Source organism: Cervus canadensis, chromosome 22, assembly GCF_019320065.1.
Source record: "Cervus canadensis isolate Bull #8, Minnesota chromosome 22, ASM1932006v1, whole genome shotgun sequence".
NCBI classification, from domain to species: domain Eukaryota; kingdom Metazoa; phylum Chordata; class Mammalia; order Artiodactyla; family Cervidae; genus Cervus; species Cervus canadensis.
The window spans coordinates 50,072,519-50,088,728 of NC_057407.1; positions in this window are offsets into that span (position 1 = coordinate 50,072,519).

Genomic DNA, 16,210 nt, shown 5'->3' on the forward strand with positions numbered 1-16,210 from the left:
AAACATAAGAAAAAACCTAGAAAATGGGTTTGCTGATGACTTTTTAGATACGACACTATATACATGACCTTTGAAAGAAATCACTGAAAAGCTAGACTAAATTTTAGAAACATCTCTGCTCTGCAGACACTGTTAAGAGAATGAAAAGATAATCCCCATGGTCTAGGAGAAAATACTTGCAAAACACACATGTCATAAAGGACTTACATCCAAAATATACAAAGAACCCACCTTAATATATATGCAAATGAGTTGGAAACTTATGTTCACACAAAACCCTGCACATTAATATTTATAACAGCTTTATTCATAGTTGCCAAAGCTCGAAAGCAACCTAGATGCCCGAGGTGAGTAGATAAACAGTGGTATATCCAGACAATGGAATACTATTCAGCAGTAAAAAGAGCTATCAAACCATGAAGAGACACGGAGGAGACTTGAGTGAATAAAGACTGGAGACTTTCTAAGTACAGAAGCCAGTCTGTAAAGGTTACCTATTGTATGATGAAAATAATTAATTTTATTTAGAAAGAATTAGAATAACATCATTTTAAAATGGCAAACACTCCTCTCTTGTTTGCTATTCCATTGCTAATTTTTTAATTGGAATATAATTGCTTTACAATGCTGTGTTAGTTTCTGCTGGATGATAAAGAGAACCGGCTGTATGTATACACGCATCTCCTCCCTCTTGACCACCCCCGCCCCCAGGTCAGCACAGAGCACTGCGCTGAGCCCCCTGTGCCGTGGGCAGCCTCCCACTAGCTGTCTGTTTCACACACGGCAGTGCACAGATGTCAGGGCTGCTCCTGCAGTTGGTCCCAGCCTCTCCTTCCCTGGCTGGGTCTACAGGTCCATTCTCCACGTCTGTGTCTCTATTCCTCCCCTGCCAACAAGACCATCTGTACCACTTCTGTGGATTCCATATATATGCGTTAACGATATTTGTTTTCTTCTCGGACTGACTTACTTCACTCTGTGTGACAGACTCTGGTTCATCCACATCTCTACAAATGACCAGATTTCATTTCTTTCTATGGCTGAGTAATATTCCACTGTATATACGTACCACAACTTTACCCATTCATCGGTCAACGGATATTTAGGTCGCTAAAAGTTGACACTGGTGAGTCTTTCATCATCATGGGCAACAGTTGTCCCTCACTGTTCACCCACCTTCACCTCTTTCCAGTTTTTTGACATTGATGACTCTGCCTATTTCTCAAAGTTTTCCCTTGCTCTAAAATCTAAAACATCACAATCTCTTTGTTCTCATTTTTCTTTTTTTCACCCTTTGTCTGCCTTCTCCTAAAGATTATCCATCCTCCTTCTGACTCCTAAATATATGTACACCATGTTCTTTTTAACTCTCCTTGAAAAGTTCAAAACAATGTATCTGCATTCATCAGTTTCTTTTTGTATAATTCAGTGTATAGTCCCTCCCAAGACTTTGAATTTTTGATGGCTGGAATTAGATTTATTGTATAATAATTGTGACCTCCAGAAAAACTGGAGTGAAGGGAGCCTTAATAAGTATTTGTTTTTAATAAATTAATTGATGTATAAAGCAATTCTCTACTAAATAAGTAGAGAAAGAACTGAGTTTAATAGTGCAGTTACAACGCAGATTCCTGGTGCTCTTCAAGAGTGGGTCACTCTTCTCTCTGGCTCAGATGATTTAAGCATGCCAGAGGAACCTCTAGGGGAGCATGATACTGACTTCTTTACTGGAATTCAATATCATGTCCTTTAAAAAAATAATCTAAGAGAAGGGCATTAATGGAGAAGGAAGCTGACAGATGCACACCCATCCACACTGATAATATGGACAGCATCGCATCAGACCATTGAAGAAACTGTGTGTGTTGAATGTATTGATAGCATACCAGCTACCTATATTCATGAAGCTCCACAGAACCAGCATGGTGCAACTTATGAAAGTGAAAGTGAAATTCGCTCAGTAATGTCTGACTCTTTGTGACCCCATAGACTATACAGTCTCTGGAATTCTTCAGGCCAGGATACTGGAGTGGGTAGCCTTTCCCATCTCCAGGGGATCTTTCCAACCCAGGGATCGAACCCAGGCCTCCCGCATTGCAGGTGGATTCTTTACCAGCTGAGCCACCAGGGAAGCATGCAACTTATAGGTGTGTTTAACACATGGACATTGTTGAGGATTTTGATCATGATTTTATGCAGTGTTCTGTTCACCGGCACCAATGGAAGAAAGCTACTCAAACTCTCAAAACAAGGAAAGAGCTGATTTTCCCAAAATAAATAAGCTTAGATTCAAATGTGTGGCACCTTGAGCAACACATAAACTTCGAAGTGGTCACTTATCTATCAACTGGTTCTATCTTACTTTCTGTATTTCTCCCTTTATTTCAAACCTTTTCACTTCCTTCTGTTTTTGATTCTGCTCTAAGATGTGCATTTTTATAAGACAGTTTGAATTATTTTTGAACAAGTCAGGTTATGAACAAGCAAATACAATAAAAATAGACAAGAAAATGAGACCAAAATTGAATGTATTATATTGGAAAAATTCTACATCCCGAGGAACTTTTTAAAAGCACATTAAGATGGTTTACATTTATAGAACTCTGCATCCTCCTAGCATTTCTTTAAGGCACCAATAGCCAAGGGACGAATGCACCACTCAGCCCGAATTACCTCCTTATCCTAAAATAAGTGGTGTTATTCCCTTTGTCACATGTATATTTCAAGCAATGAAATCCATGACTAACATCCTGAAAATAATTCATTTAAAATAGTTCAAAACTGAATTGGAAATATTTTTGAATGTATATTTCAAGGTCCACACTGCAGCTATTTTTCCTTTCAGGAAACAGTTTGTTGGATGTTCCCAGTGGCCAGAGCTTTGCATTTTGTGAATGTGCTTTTTCTCTGACACTCCAGCTGTGGTGCAAATTCCATGTTCTCTAGTGGTATCAACAGCACCGTTTGAACTTGGAAAACAGCTCGTTAACAAAAGATATTTGGTGAAGAAATTTTAATTAATGCTTTGAGACTTGATGCAAATTTACTGATGAATGGGAGGGAAAGTCCATCTTCTAAGTTAGTCAATTTCTTAGTAGGATTGGGTGATTCCTCTCTGAAAAAGAACTTGCCATCACTTTTCCTCATGCTCAGTAAGAAAAGTAGCTTCCACTTTATGAGACAACTTAAGTAACTGGAGAATCTATCTCAAGCAAGGTTGTCTATTTTAAAAAAGGGAAAGGACAGTTAATCTGCCCCCTTCTGGAGACAGGAAATCTTATGTGGGGAAATGCTGTGATAAGATAGTCAGTCATAGCCACGCTTTGTCTCTTTTTAGTGGCAGAAGCTGTTGAAATGAAGATAATTACTTCCCATCTCAATTGAGTGTTCTCTGGGGGTCAGCACATTAACCCAAGATGTGCACTTATCATCTCATGTAATTATACAAAAGCCTTAAAAGTGAATATGGATTATCTCATTTAATCCTTACCACTATCCTAAGAAATAGTTACAATGGTGTGATCACTCCCCTAGAGCCAGACATCCTGGAATGTAAAGTCAAGTGGGCCTTAGGAAGCATCATTACAAACAAAGCTAGTGGAGGTGATGGAATTCCAGTTGAGATATTTCAAATCCTAAAAGATGACACTGTGAAAGTGCTGAACTCAATATACCAGCAAATCTGGAAAACTCAGCAGTGGCCACAGGACTGGAAAAGGTCAGTTTTCATTCCAATCCCAAAGAAAGGCAGTGCCAAAGAAGGTTTAAACTACTGCACAATTGCACTGATTTCACATGCTAGAAAAGTAATACTCAAAATTCTCCAAGCCAGGCTTCAACAGTACATGAACTGTGAAATTCCAGATGTTCAAGTTGGATTTAGAAAAGCCAGAGGAACCAGAGATCAAATTGTCAACATCCATTGGATCGTCGAAAAAGCAAGAGAATTCCAGAAAAACATCTATTTCTGCTTTATTGACTATGCCAAAGACTTTGACTGTGTGGATCACAACAAACTATGGAAAATTCTGAAAGAGATGGGAATATCAGACCACCTGACCTGCCTCCTGAAAAATCTGTATGCAGGTCAGGAAGCAACAGTTAGAACTGACCGTGGAACAACACACTGATTCCAAATCAGGAAAAGAGTATGTCAAGGCTATATATTGTCACCCTGCTTATTTGACTTATATTCAGAGTACATCACACGAAGTGCCAGACTGGATGAAGCGCAAGCTGGAATCAAGATTGCTGGGAAAAATATCAACAACGTCAGATATGTAGATGATACCACCCTTATGGCAGAAAGTGAAGAGGAACTAAACAGCCTCTTGATGAAAGTGAAAGAGGAGAGTGAAAAAGTTGGCTTAAAGCTCAACATTCAGAAAACTAAGATCATGGCATCCAGCCCCATCACCTCATGGCAAATAGACGGGGAAACAATGGAAACAGTGACAGACTTTATTGGGCTCCAAAATCACTGCAGATGGTGACTGCAGCCATGAAATTAAAAGACGCTTGCTCCTTGGAAGAAAATTTATGACCAACCTAGACAGCATATTAAAAAGCAGAGACATTAATTGTCCACAAAGTCCGTCTAGTCAAAGCTATGGTTTTTCCAGTAGCTATGTATGGATGTGAGAGTTTGACTATAAAGAAATTTGAGCACGGAAAAATTGATGCTTTTGAACTGTGGTGTTGGAGGAGACTCTAGAGAGTCCCTTGGACCACAAGGAGATCCAACCAGTCCATCCTAAAGGAAATTGGTCCTGAATATTCACTGGAAGCACTGATGCTAAAGCTGAAACTCCAATACTTAGGCCACCTGATGCAAAAAATTGACTCATTTGAAAAGACTCTGATGCTGGGAAAGACTGAAGGCAGGAGGAGAAGGCTATGACAGAGGATGAGATGGTTGGATGGCATCACTGACTCAATGGACATGAGTTTGAGTAAACTCCAGGAGTTGGTGATAGACAGGGAGGCCTGGAGTGCTATAGTCTATGGGGATACAAAGAGTTGGACAGGACTGAGCGACTAAACTTAACTGATCCTAAGAAATGGATTTTTTTTTTTTCAAAACAAATTTTTTTAAATTTTGATGCACCAGGTGTTAGCTGTAGCATGTGGGATCTAGTTCCCTGATCAGGGTTCGAACCTGGGCCTCTTGCATTGGGATTGCAGAGATTTATCCTTTGGATCACCAGGGAAGTCTCATCACTAGAGTTTTTATTCTCATCATTTAGGCCTTTTAGAAAGACCACTCATTCTCCATTATTCTCTTTTTAGAGAATCTATTACAATTGTATTTATTGATGGATAGCTTGCAGTTTTCCATTCCCCAGTACTCATGGGGAATGTCTAATGTCTAATTCCCTTAGACATTTTGGGGTTTTAATTTCATAAAGAACAATTAAAAGATGCTTGCCACTTGGGAAAAAATTTATGACAAACCTAGACAGCACATTAAAAAGCAGAGACATTACTTTGCCAACAAAAGTCCATCTAGTCAAAGCTATGGTTTTTCCACTAGTCACATATGGATGTGAGAGTTGGACCACAAAGAAGAATGAAAGCTGAAGAATTGATACTTTTGAGCTGTGGTATTGAAGAAGACTCTTGAGAGTCCCTTGGACTGCAAGGAGACTAAATCAGTGAATCCTAAAGGGAATCAATCCTGAATATTCATTAGAAGGTCAAACTCCAATACTTTGGCCACCTGTAAGAAGGGCTTACTCATGGCCACATGTGAAGAGTTGACTCATTAGAAAAGACACTGATGCTAGGAAAGATTGAAGAAAGGAGGAGAAGGGGATGACAGAGAACAAGATTGTTGGATGGCGCCACTGACTCAATGGAAATGAGTTTGAGCAAGCTCCATGAGATTGTGAAAGACAGGGACGCCTGGCATGCTGCAGTCCATGGGGTCGCAAAGAGGCAGACACAGCTGAGCGACTGAGCAACAAAAGAACAATGACCCTAGGAATTTACCATAATGCTCAGGATATAGTAGGTATTAAATGCATATTTGTTGTATGAATTAATTAATACATACCTGGTGGCTCAGTCAGTAAGGAATCTGCCTGCCAATGCAGGAGCCCCAGGAGATGTAGGTTCAATCCCAGGTTTCAGAAGATCACTTGGAGAAGGAAATGGGAACCCACTCCAGCATTCTTGTGTGTGAAATCCCATGGACAGAGGAACCTGGCAGGCTACAGACCATGGGGTTGCAAGAGTCAGACACAACTTAGCAACTAAACCACAACCACCACCTGCAATACATAAGTGACCTCTGAAGTTGACATAAATTGGCATTTTCTACTACAGTAATAATGACTATGACACATTTTTGATTCTGTAAAAGTGGAAAGTAGGGAGAAAATGACCAAAGTAAACATGGCATCACCAACTCAATGGACGTGAGTTTGAGCAAGCTCAGGGAGATGGTGAAGGAGAGGGAAGCCTGGCGTGCTGCAGTCCACGGGGTGGCAAAGAGTCAGACGTTACTGAGCCATTGAACAACAGCAACAAAACATGGAATTGGGAAGATGATTTCACAAAAAAGAGGGAGGCTCTTTATTTTGCAAACATATCGAATCACCTTTAATCTCTGGTCAGGTTGCAGCTTTTGACATAAGCTGTATTCCATGACCAGAGTTTCAAAGCTTACTCTCTTCGGGGATGTCTGCTGTTCAGTTACCCAGTCATGTCTGAGTCTTTGCGACTCCATGGACTGCAGCATGCCTGGCTTCCCTGCTCCTCACCATCTCCCGGAGTTTGCCCAAGTTCATGTCCATTGCATCAATGATACCATCCTGCCATTTCATCCTCTGACACACTCTTCTTCTGCCCTCAACCTTTCCCAGCATCAGAGATACCCACAAAGAAACATCCCTGCAGATCAGTTATCTTACTTGTGTGCGACCCTTCAAATACTGTGGCAGGTATCAGATCCAAGGGTAGCCTTTTTGTTGTTCAGTCACTAAGTCATGTTCCACTCTCTGTGACCCCATGGACTGCAGCATGCCAGGCTTCCCTGTCCCTTACTATCTCCCAGAATTTGCTCAAAATCATGCCCATTGAGTCAGTGATGCCAGCCAACCACTTCATCCTCAGTCACCTCCTTCTCCTCCTGACTTCAATATTTCCAAGCATCCGATCTTTTCCAATGAGTCAGTTCTTTGTATCAGGTGGCCAAAGTATTGGAGTTTCAGCTTCAGCATCAGTACTTCCAATGAATATTCAGGGTTGCTTTCCTTTAGGATTGCCTGGTTTTATCTCCTTGCTGTCCAAGGAACTCTCAAGAATCTTCTCCAGCACCACAGTTCAAAAGCATCAATTCTTTGGTGCTCAGCCTTCTTTATGGTCCAACTCTCATATCCACACATGACTACTGGAAAAACCATAGCTTTGACTACATGGACCTTTGTCGGCAAAGTGGTATCTCTTAGCTTTTTAATATGCTAAGTTCAGGTTAATGCAGGATAATGGCCCTATTTTAAAATTCATAACCTTAGTTACATCTGTAAGGATACCTTTGCAATGTAATATAACGTATTCACAGGTTCCAGGGACTACGTTATGACAGTTTTGGAGTGAGGGTGGTGGGTTGCTCTGCCAACAATACTTGTGCACTTAGATCTATGTGGCTGGTTCTTCCTCTTCTCTTAAACTACACAACTTCTTTTCCAAAATCATCAGAAATGTGGAGCTTTTCCTCATGCAAGTGTTTCTTCTTCCATTCCCAGTAAATGCTTCTTGTATACAGAAAACATTGCACTCAAGTTTTTCTAAGTTTTTACTTTCTTAAGTTCAAAAAATGGATATGTTTGGTTAGGACTACATTTATCACTTCATATCAACCACTATGGGTTTCCCTGGTGGCTCAGTAGTAAAGAATCTTCCTGCCAATGCAGGAAACAGGTTCAGTCCCCCTGATCCAGGAAGATCCCCTGCAGAAAAAAATGGCAATCCACTCCAGTATTCTTGTCTGGGAAATCCCATGGATAGATGAGTCTGGTGGGCTACAGCCCGTGGGACTGCAAAGAGTCAGACACAATTTAGCAACTGAACAACAACAAATCAACTATACAATGCAGTGGTCTTCCTCTATGATTTTAATTAATATACTCTCTTTCAAAATTCCTTGGTTTCCTGGCAATTTATTTGCTTTAGAATATACATTATCTATTTGAATTTTTAAGATAAGTCTATGAGATAGGTATCATTATTCTCAGCATGAGAAATTCAGCAGCTTAGGGAGGTTAAGTGACTTGCTAAGATGAACAGCAAGTGAAAAGTGAATCGCAGATAAGAAGATACATCTGAGATTATGGCTTATTCCAAACACTATCTTTACAGATTTTTCTTGCACATAGTATAAATCTGATCTGCAATTTCTCAATAAATAGCAATAACTTATTTACCTGAAGCAATGTGGCATTATCGAAAAATCAAAGAAGATATCATCAAACTCCTTTTTACTGAATGAGTAAGACATGGAAGCAGAAATCAATGTCAATGATAATTTGTAGCAATTTCTTTAAAGAAGACTTAAAACTTTAGCTTGAAGATGAAGGAGAGAGCACATACATTCACCTCTAGTTCACAGACAAATTCAAATGAAATCAAAGTTTGGAGTTTTCCAAAGGAATAAACCCACAATGGGAAAGGGAACGGAACTCAGGAATAGGTGAGAAAATTCCAGAAAATGTTGAACTAATGCCAGAGTACTGCAAGTATGAGAAAGCTGCAACGGAAGCCTCAGACATGTTCATCCTGGACCAAGAGAGTCTCTGGACCCAGCAAGGGATGTCTGATGGAGGGAGGGAGTGAGAAATAGGCTAGAAGATGATTTAAGAAAAGTCAGTACATAGAACAATATACCTGTCCTCCATTTGCACAGAGCATGGGCAGCATAGTTTTCACTTTCAAATGAAAACATGAAGAAAACAAAGAAGTTCCTCCTAAGTCCTCTTTGAATCACACTAAAGCACCCTAGGTGTTTATTGGTGACACTGCATTTATCCTTTTAACTCAGCCAGACTCTTGGCTTCCTCTTGCACTCCTATTGCTGAAAACTGACATAAACTCCGCTTCCAAAGGAGAAATGTGGATTGCAAATCTTTAAGCTTTGTATCACAACGAAGAATGTGGAAGGGTGGGTTTGCAGCTGAGAAAAAAATAACTTAGTAGACAGCCCTTCTCAATGGGGGTGCGTGTTCCTTTCCACTGTGGTGCAGAATGGGACTCGACTACAGTTAAGGAGAACACCCAGAACCATGCATGATTACCCAATAACCTCAAATACTGATTCTATCTGAAAATGCCCTGGCCCTTTTTCACTCAAGCAGACTCTCCTTTGTTCAGCCCCCTAAGTCCAGTATCACTGTGCTACTTTGGGTGCGGTTTTTGGTCTAGTCCTTGCACAACTTCAGGGCAATAACTTCTCCTTCCCCTACTTAAGATGCCTCATCAGAGCTCCCTTGTTCTGCCTGGGAGTGAACTTCACGGCACACCCACACAGCACTTTGTTGGCCAGAGGGCATAAAAAGCTATATTTAACATTCTGAAAAGCTGCATTGTTTAACACGAAACAAACATCCATCATTACTTTCAGACAGATCCATCATCACTCCATCAAAATGCTTTCCTTGCCTACTGCAAAGAAGGATCACCTCCGCAATTTTCTGAAAGGCAATACTTGCCTTTACAAAAAGTCTTCCCTTTTATAGGTTTTCTCTTTCCTCTCTACTCATATTCAAGGACTTCTAATTATAAAACCAGGAGACCAAGTTGAATAGAATAATGTAAGGAAGAGAAAATAAAAGAATACTGACAGATAATGAAAATTATTCATTTGTTAGAGGGGGTCATTGAACGCTTTCACTTCTATTGGCTACAAAAAACCAAGGACTTACTCTTTTCTCACAAGCCTATTGTGGACATTGGTTATTTCTTCCGGGAGCCCATCCATCATTCTAACTGGCATACAGCATGTATTATGGCCCATTCATTTCATTTGTAATATGTTTTCTTTTTAAAATTAGAAAATGGGCCAAATAAAGCCATGGCAGAATGTTCTACATATAGTACTATCTTCTTAATTACATTAAGAAAATTTTTTCCAGCCACGTTAAAAGATGATTCAGTCAGCATCTTTTCCCTGGGAAACTTTCCCCCCCAGCATCACTTTTTAATTCAGTTTTGAAAAATTTTATACACACACACACACACACACACACACACACACACACACAGAGGCTTCCCTGGTAGCTCAGTTGGTGAAGAATTCACCTGCAACGCAGGAGACCTGGGTTAGATCTCTGGCTTGGGAAGATACCCTGGAGGAGGACATGGAAACCCACTCCTGGAGCGTTCCATGGACAGAGGAGCCTCGAGGGCTACAGTCTACGGGGTCACAAAGAGTTGGACACAACTGAGCAACTAGGCACAGCACAGCACATATACAAACTCAAAAGGATTAACTCATAAAACATTCCTTGTAAGCCAAAATCATTCATTATAGCTATAGTGTTATCTTATTACTTATTAATAATTTTTAAAATAGTTATCTGTTTGTGGCTTTACAGCTGACTCTATTTGACAAACACAAAAGAATCAGAGGGGCTTCACTAGTGACTCAGTGGTAAAGAATCTGCCTGCCAATGCAGAGCACATGGCTTTGGTCCCTGATCCAGGAAGATCCCATGTGCCCTGAAGCGACTCAGCTGGTATACCACAACTATTGAGCCTACAGCCTGGAAGCCACGACCCCTGAGCCTGAGAGCCACAACTACTGAGGCCCATGCGCTGCCGAGCCTGTGCTCCACAACAAGAGAAGCCACTTGCATTGAGAAGCCTGCACACGGCAACTAGAGAGTAGTCCCTGCTTACCACAACTAGAGAAAAGCCCACGCAACAACAAAGACCCAACACAGCCAAAAATAAAAGTACACAAGTAAATAAAATTATTAAAAAAGAACCAGAGAGTTTTTAAAAGCTTGAGTTATTTGAGACCCCTCCAGCCATCAATATTCTATTATTTTACTGTATGCAAAAATAATATAGTCCCTACAAGTATGGGGAACTTTGTCCAAATTCAGGTAACAGTAATCCCGGGATAAAACATCCAGTTTCCATAATTACAACCAATGTTCTTTACAAATATGCTACACTAAGTCATGCATTTCTCTCAGGCTATTCGAGACTAGTGTATATTGCTCTAGGATAATGTTCCTTCACTCTCAATTTATTTATCAAACTAATATGTATTTGGAGATGCAGACAATATCTGAATACCTAAAGCAGTGTAAGGGATGAAAGAGAATGAATAATTGCAAGCCATGTATTTTGAGATTCTGCTTTTGGCAATTGTTCAAACATCTCAAACAAAACTTGGTTCAGCATCTCAAATATATCTCAGACCAAACTAGACTATGGTCACAAAATAATGAAAGAGGAAAGCAAACATTTATTGACTGTCTTGAAGTTCTACCTGCTATACATAGGCTATTATTCTTAATTCTTAAATAATGTGATGAGCTAATCATCATTATAGTATTTTGCTAAGAAGAAAACCAACACTCATATGTTTCATGTCTAAGAACACAGAGCTTATAGATATGACCACTGAACAAATGACCAAGATGACAAAAATACCATGTATGTTATATTTTATCATACCTTTTCTCACTGACTTTAAAATATCCTAAGGCAAGTGTGGCAAAGCCAGGACAATGATCTGGACAGTTTGAAAATTTGAATAACATGCCTTTGGGCACTGAAAGTTGAGTTGGAGCTTCTTCACAAGTGACTGGAAAACATCTCTGTGCACCAGGCTCGTAATGCAATGTGTTACTCGGAGCCATGAACTTCAGAACATATCATCTCTACTCCTTATCTAGTTTATATTCTACAAACATTGATGGAGAACCTACCATGTGCCATAAATTAGGCTAAGGGGCTTGGGATAGAAGACGGAATAGCTCAAAAATTATCCTCAACAACGGATATAGAAGTGGATCCAGTATGTTCAAAAAACTTCTAGTAGGTCAGGATGTCATGAGGGTGATATACATATGGGATAAGAAAAGGCTCAGAAAATAACAGGTGGAGCATATCATGAAAAATCATGCTAAGAAATTTAGACTTTAATTTTGAGGAGTGAAGTCACAGAAAATCATGTTTATCCCAATGAATGGGATGGCCTAGATGGAACTGTTTGGATGAAGAGAGACAATCACAAAGTTATTATCGAAAAATTTGCAAGATAAATGTTGTGTCAGTAGCTTGAGTCAAGTGCTGTAGGGACAGAGTAGAAACACCTGGGGTTATTAGAGCAAACTTTGACAGAGATGTCAAAGAACCCAGAACTTGAATAAAAAATGAAAGACATGGTAACATATACTCCAGGCAGAGGAAAAACATAAGAATTGTGGAAGAATCCAAGAAAGTGGTTTGAATTTGTGATGGCACATTTTCATTAAGGAAAATGTGCCATCTTAGGTTCATCAGTAGATAAGAGCTGGAAAGTAGATTAGGAAAAGATCACCAAGAGCTTTATGCTTCCTTTAGATTGTGGCTTTCACCAAATTCCACAAAAACTACAACTGGGCACCCACATGAAAGAGGAGACTATGCTCAAAGTTCCTCATTGTTTTCTGAGGTCAACTAAACAATACATAGTCTTCTGTCTTTTTGAATTCCATAGAATACTTGACACAGTGGAACCCTAAATACCTCTGGTGACACAAGAAACAAGTTTGGGATCTGTTCTCCTACAAGTTAATGACAACAGATCGCTTTAAGGAAGATTAGTGATGGTAATGGAAAATACTTTGCAACAGTCATAACATTCAATAGAATCTAGGGACTCCATGTCAAGATAACTTTTCTTTAAATATTCTACTAGATGCATTTTAAACAAATTTCTAATGTGTGAAAAAGAATAGTATGAAAGTCAATTTAACTTGTTGATATAAATAATAGTTTTATTTGCCAAATTTTCTATTGTAAAACACACAATTCTGAATTATTTTCCAGGACTCAACACCGACATAATTACTTCTAATTTATTTTCTCCAGATATAAAATGTGAACAAGTTGTTCCATCCTGGGACAAAACTGATACCTTTGAACACCACCACTGACTGCCTTGGACCTCTGCACCATCATAACAGAAAAGACACATGTAGAGGCAAGTGGCTAATTGGAAAAGAAAGAGCCTTCCACTCAAAGCCACCTGTTTGCTTGAACCTTAAGCTTATAACATATATTCAACTAAGGAGATACAGGCACAATACCCTCCCGGGTAGAGGACACAATTCCAAAAATTGTTATAATTATTCCACTTGCCAATGATTTACCCTTCATAGGAGTAAGCACAAGGTAGTATGGAGTGAAATACCTAAATTTTTGATGTTTGCTTGAGTAAAGATTAAATACCTTGAACTACAAAATGAGTTTTGTAGCAGAACGCTTAACTGATATTTGGAGCTTTGGAATCTGGGAATGAACAATGTGGCTGTGAAGAAGAAGTAAATTAAACCTGGACAAGGACACCTTTTCCAAGTTAGCTGTAAGGGACAAAGATGCTTCCCCAGTGGCTCAGTGGTAAAGAACCCACTTGCAGTGCAGGAGACTTGCAGGAGACGTGGGTTCAATCCCTGGGTTGGGAAGACTCCCTGGAGGAGGAGGAAATGGCAATCCATTCCAGTATTCTTGGCTGGAGAATCCCATGGCCCGAGGAGCCTGGTGGGCTGCAGTCCATGCAGTCAGAAACAACTTAGTGACTAAGCAGGCACATACCAAAGTGCACCTGCCCGGCTCCTCTGTCCATGGGATTCTCCAGGCAAGAATACTGGAGTGGGTTGTCATTTCCCTCTCCAGGGGATCTTCCTGACCCAGGGATCAAACCCAGGTCTCCCGCATTGCAGGCAGATGCTTTAACCTCTGAGCCATCAGGGAAGCTATCCTTAGCCCAGTGTTAAGAATGCTAAGCTCATCAGAAGCTATGAGTATTTGAAATCCTCAGGTGGAGACTGACAATCTCTCCAATACTGGCATAGGAGGGACATTCATTCATTTTAAGCCTCTTTCCCTAGATATGCTATGTGATCCACAGTCGGGTGCTGGCCAGATGCACCATCTGGGATGTGTCTCTTCTTGGTCTGTCCTCCCTTGGCTGTTTGGTGAGAACTCTTGCTCTGCAATGCACCTTATGCCCCCAGTCATGAATCTCCATGCCCATCTTCTGCACTAGAATATGGACTCCTTGAAGGCAGAGACCAAGTCCTCTTCCTGTTTGTAATATCCATCACGAACTTTATCACATAATGAATGTTCACTGAATTGCACTGGATAGCTTAATGGAAATTCTTTAGAAGTTTTCCCAGTGACCTCAAGAGTATATGTTGGATAAGTACATTACCCCTCTTAGGGGTAATAATACTAGTCTCCGGGCTCTGATCGTTTTTAGGGACTCAACAGAGATCTTCCTAGTGACGAAGATAATTCATCTAATTCTTCTTAGGTACAATTTGCCTGGTGCTTTGGGGCTTTTTCAGGTCATTCTCTTTAAAAAATAATGTTGGCTATAAGCAATCTAGCTTTGGTGAACGTGGAAGACTGGTTGTTGAGAATCCAGGCTATCTTATTGATGTTAGTGGTTGGATGAATCTCCCACCATATTCAATTACCAAAAGCACTTAGAATAATATTAATACTTCTTCAAGGCTTGTGAGAGACGTATCCAACAACCCAGGAAATCCTTTGTTTTTGGATTATCCTGAAATTATTACAGAAGAAAACAAAGGCAGAATTTGAACCCAGAACAAAATTTCTTTTGAATTTTTTAACATGAAAAATCAAAATGTAAAAGTAAGATTAAAAGCTACCCATGCAAACGTACAAAAAGTAAGTGAAAGAAGTTACTAGGTGGTGCCTCTCATTGGGAACTCAGGAATAGTGTCCCTAACAAGACATTAAGCTGATATTTGAATTAAATGAACAAGATGAATGTGTGGGAGGGTCAGAAGAAACAGTATTTACAGGTAGTGAAGCAGAGTAAGTCATCAAAGACTCTAATCTGGGACCATCTTAGAGAGTTTCCAGGACAAAAAAGGCTCTTGTATCCAGAAGGTGCTGGCAGGGAGATCAGAGGAACAAGAAGAGTTGCAAGAGAGATGGGCCATTTTGCCATGAAATGAAATCACATCAGATTCTGCAAACCCAGCTCTGTGCTCTGTTTCCCTTAGAGAGTATCTCATGTTCCCAAGTTATTAGTACCATAGCCTGTGAAACCTGAGTCCTGGAATTCCACCTCATCAGGCTGAAGTGTGACCATCACATATTGTGAGGAAAAGGACCAATTTGGGAGCAGTGTGACAGAACAACTAGAATGGGGGCTCAGCCTCGAGAAGAGTGGAGAAAACTGAGCTCATCTTTCTCTAGAGAAGCCTGCAGCAGCTTTTGGATTTCTTTTTAAGATTTTTTTTTTTAATGTGGATCATTTTATAAGTGTCATTGAATTTCTTACAATATTGTTTCTGTTGTCTGTTTTGGTTTTCAGCCAGCAGGCACATGGATTTTAGCTCGTTAACCAGGGATAGAACCTGCAATCCCTGAACTGGAAGGCAAAGTCTTAACCACTGGACCACCAGGGAAGTTCCAGCTCTTGGATGTCTGAGCCCAGAATTCACAGTCAGTCGAAGGACAAATACAGGAGTCATCCGGAGAAGGTGACGCCTTGACAGTCAATGCTGATCTGTGGGCCACCTGTCTGCCCCACCGATGCCGGCCTGACAGAGCATTGCTAGACGGCACGAGATGAGCTTTCTTTCTTGCAGATAGCACTTTACTGTTGGATGGAAATATATTTTACAAATATGATCCAAAGAGATCATCCCCATGAATTCTAAATTCAATCTAAAGGGTCTCTTAGGATAAACAAAGGCCTCTCTGCTCCTTTTGACAAATCCAGAACCAGGAAAATTGAAAGCCTACCTAACCCCCTTAGAAAATTAAATTTTGGTTTAATGTTCTCCTCATGGCTGAAGTGGCTACTTAAGGAAAGATAATGACAGCATTAGGCTGTTTAATTGCTGCTTAGCTTAATCAGGATCTCTCTGGCTCCTGCTGGAAAGGATGGGGGGCGGGGGAGGAGTGTTAAACTAGAAACAGAATGAAATATCCCTATATCAACCCAAGA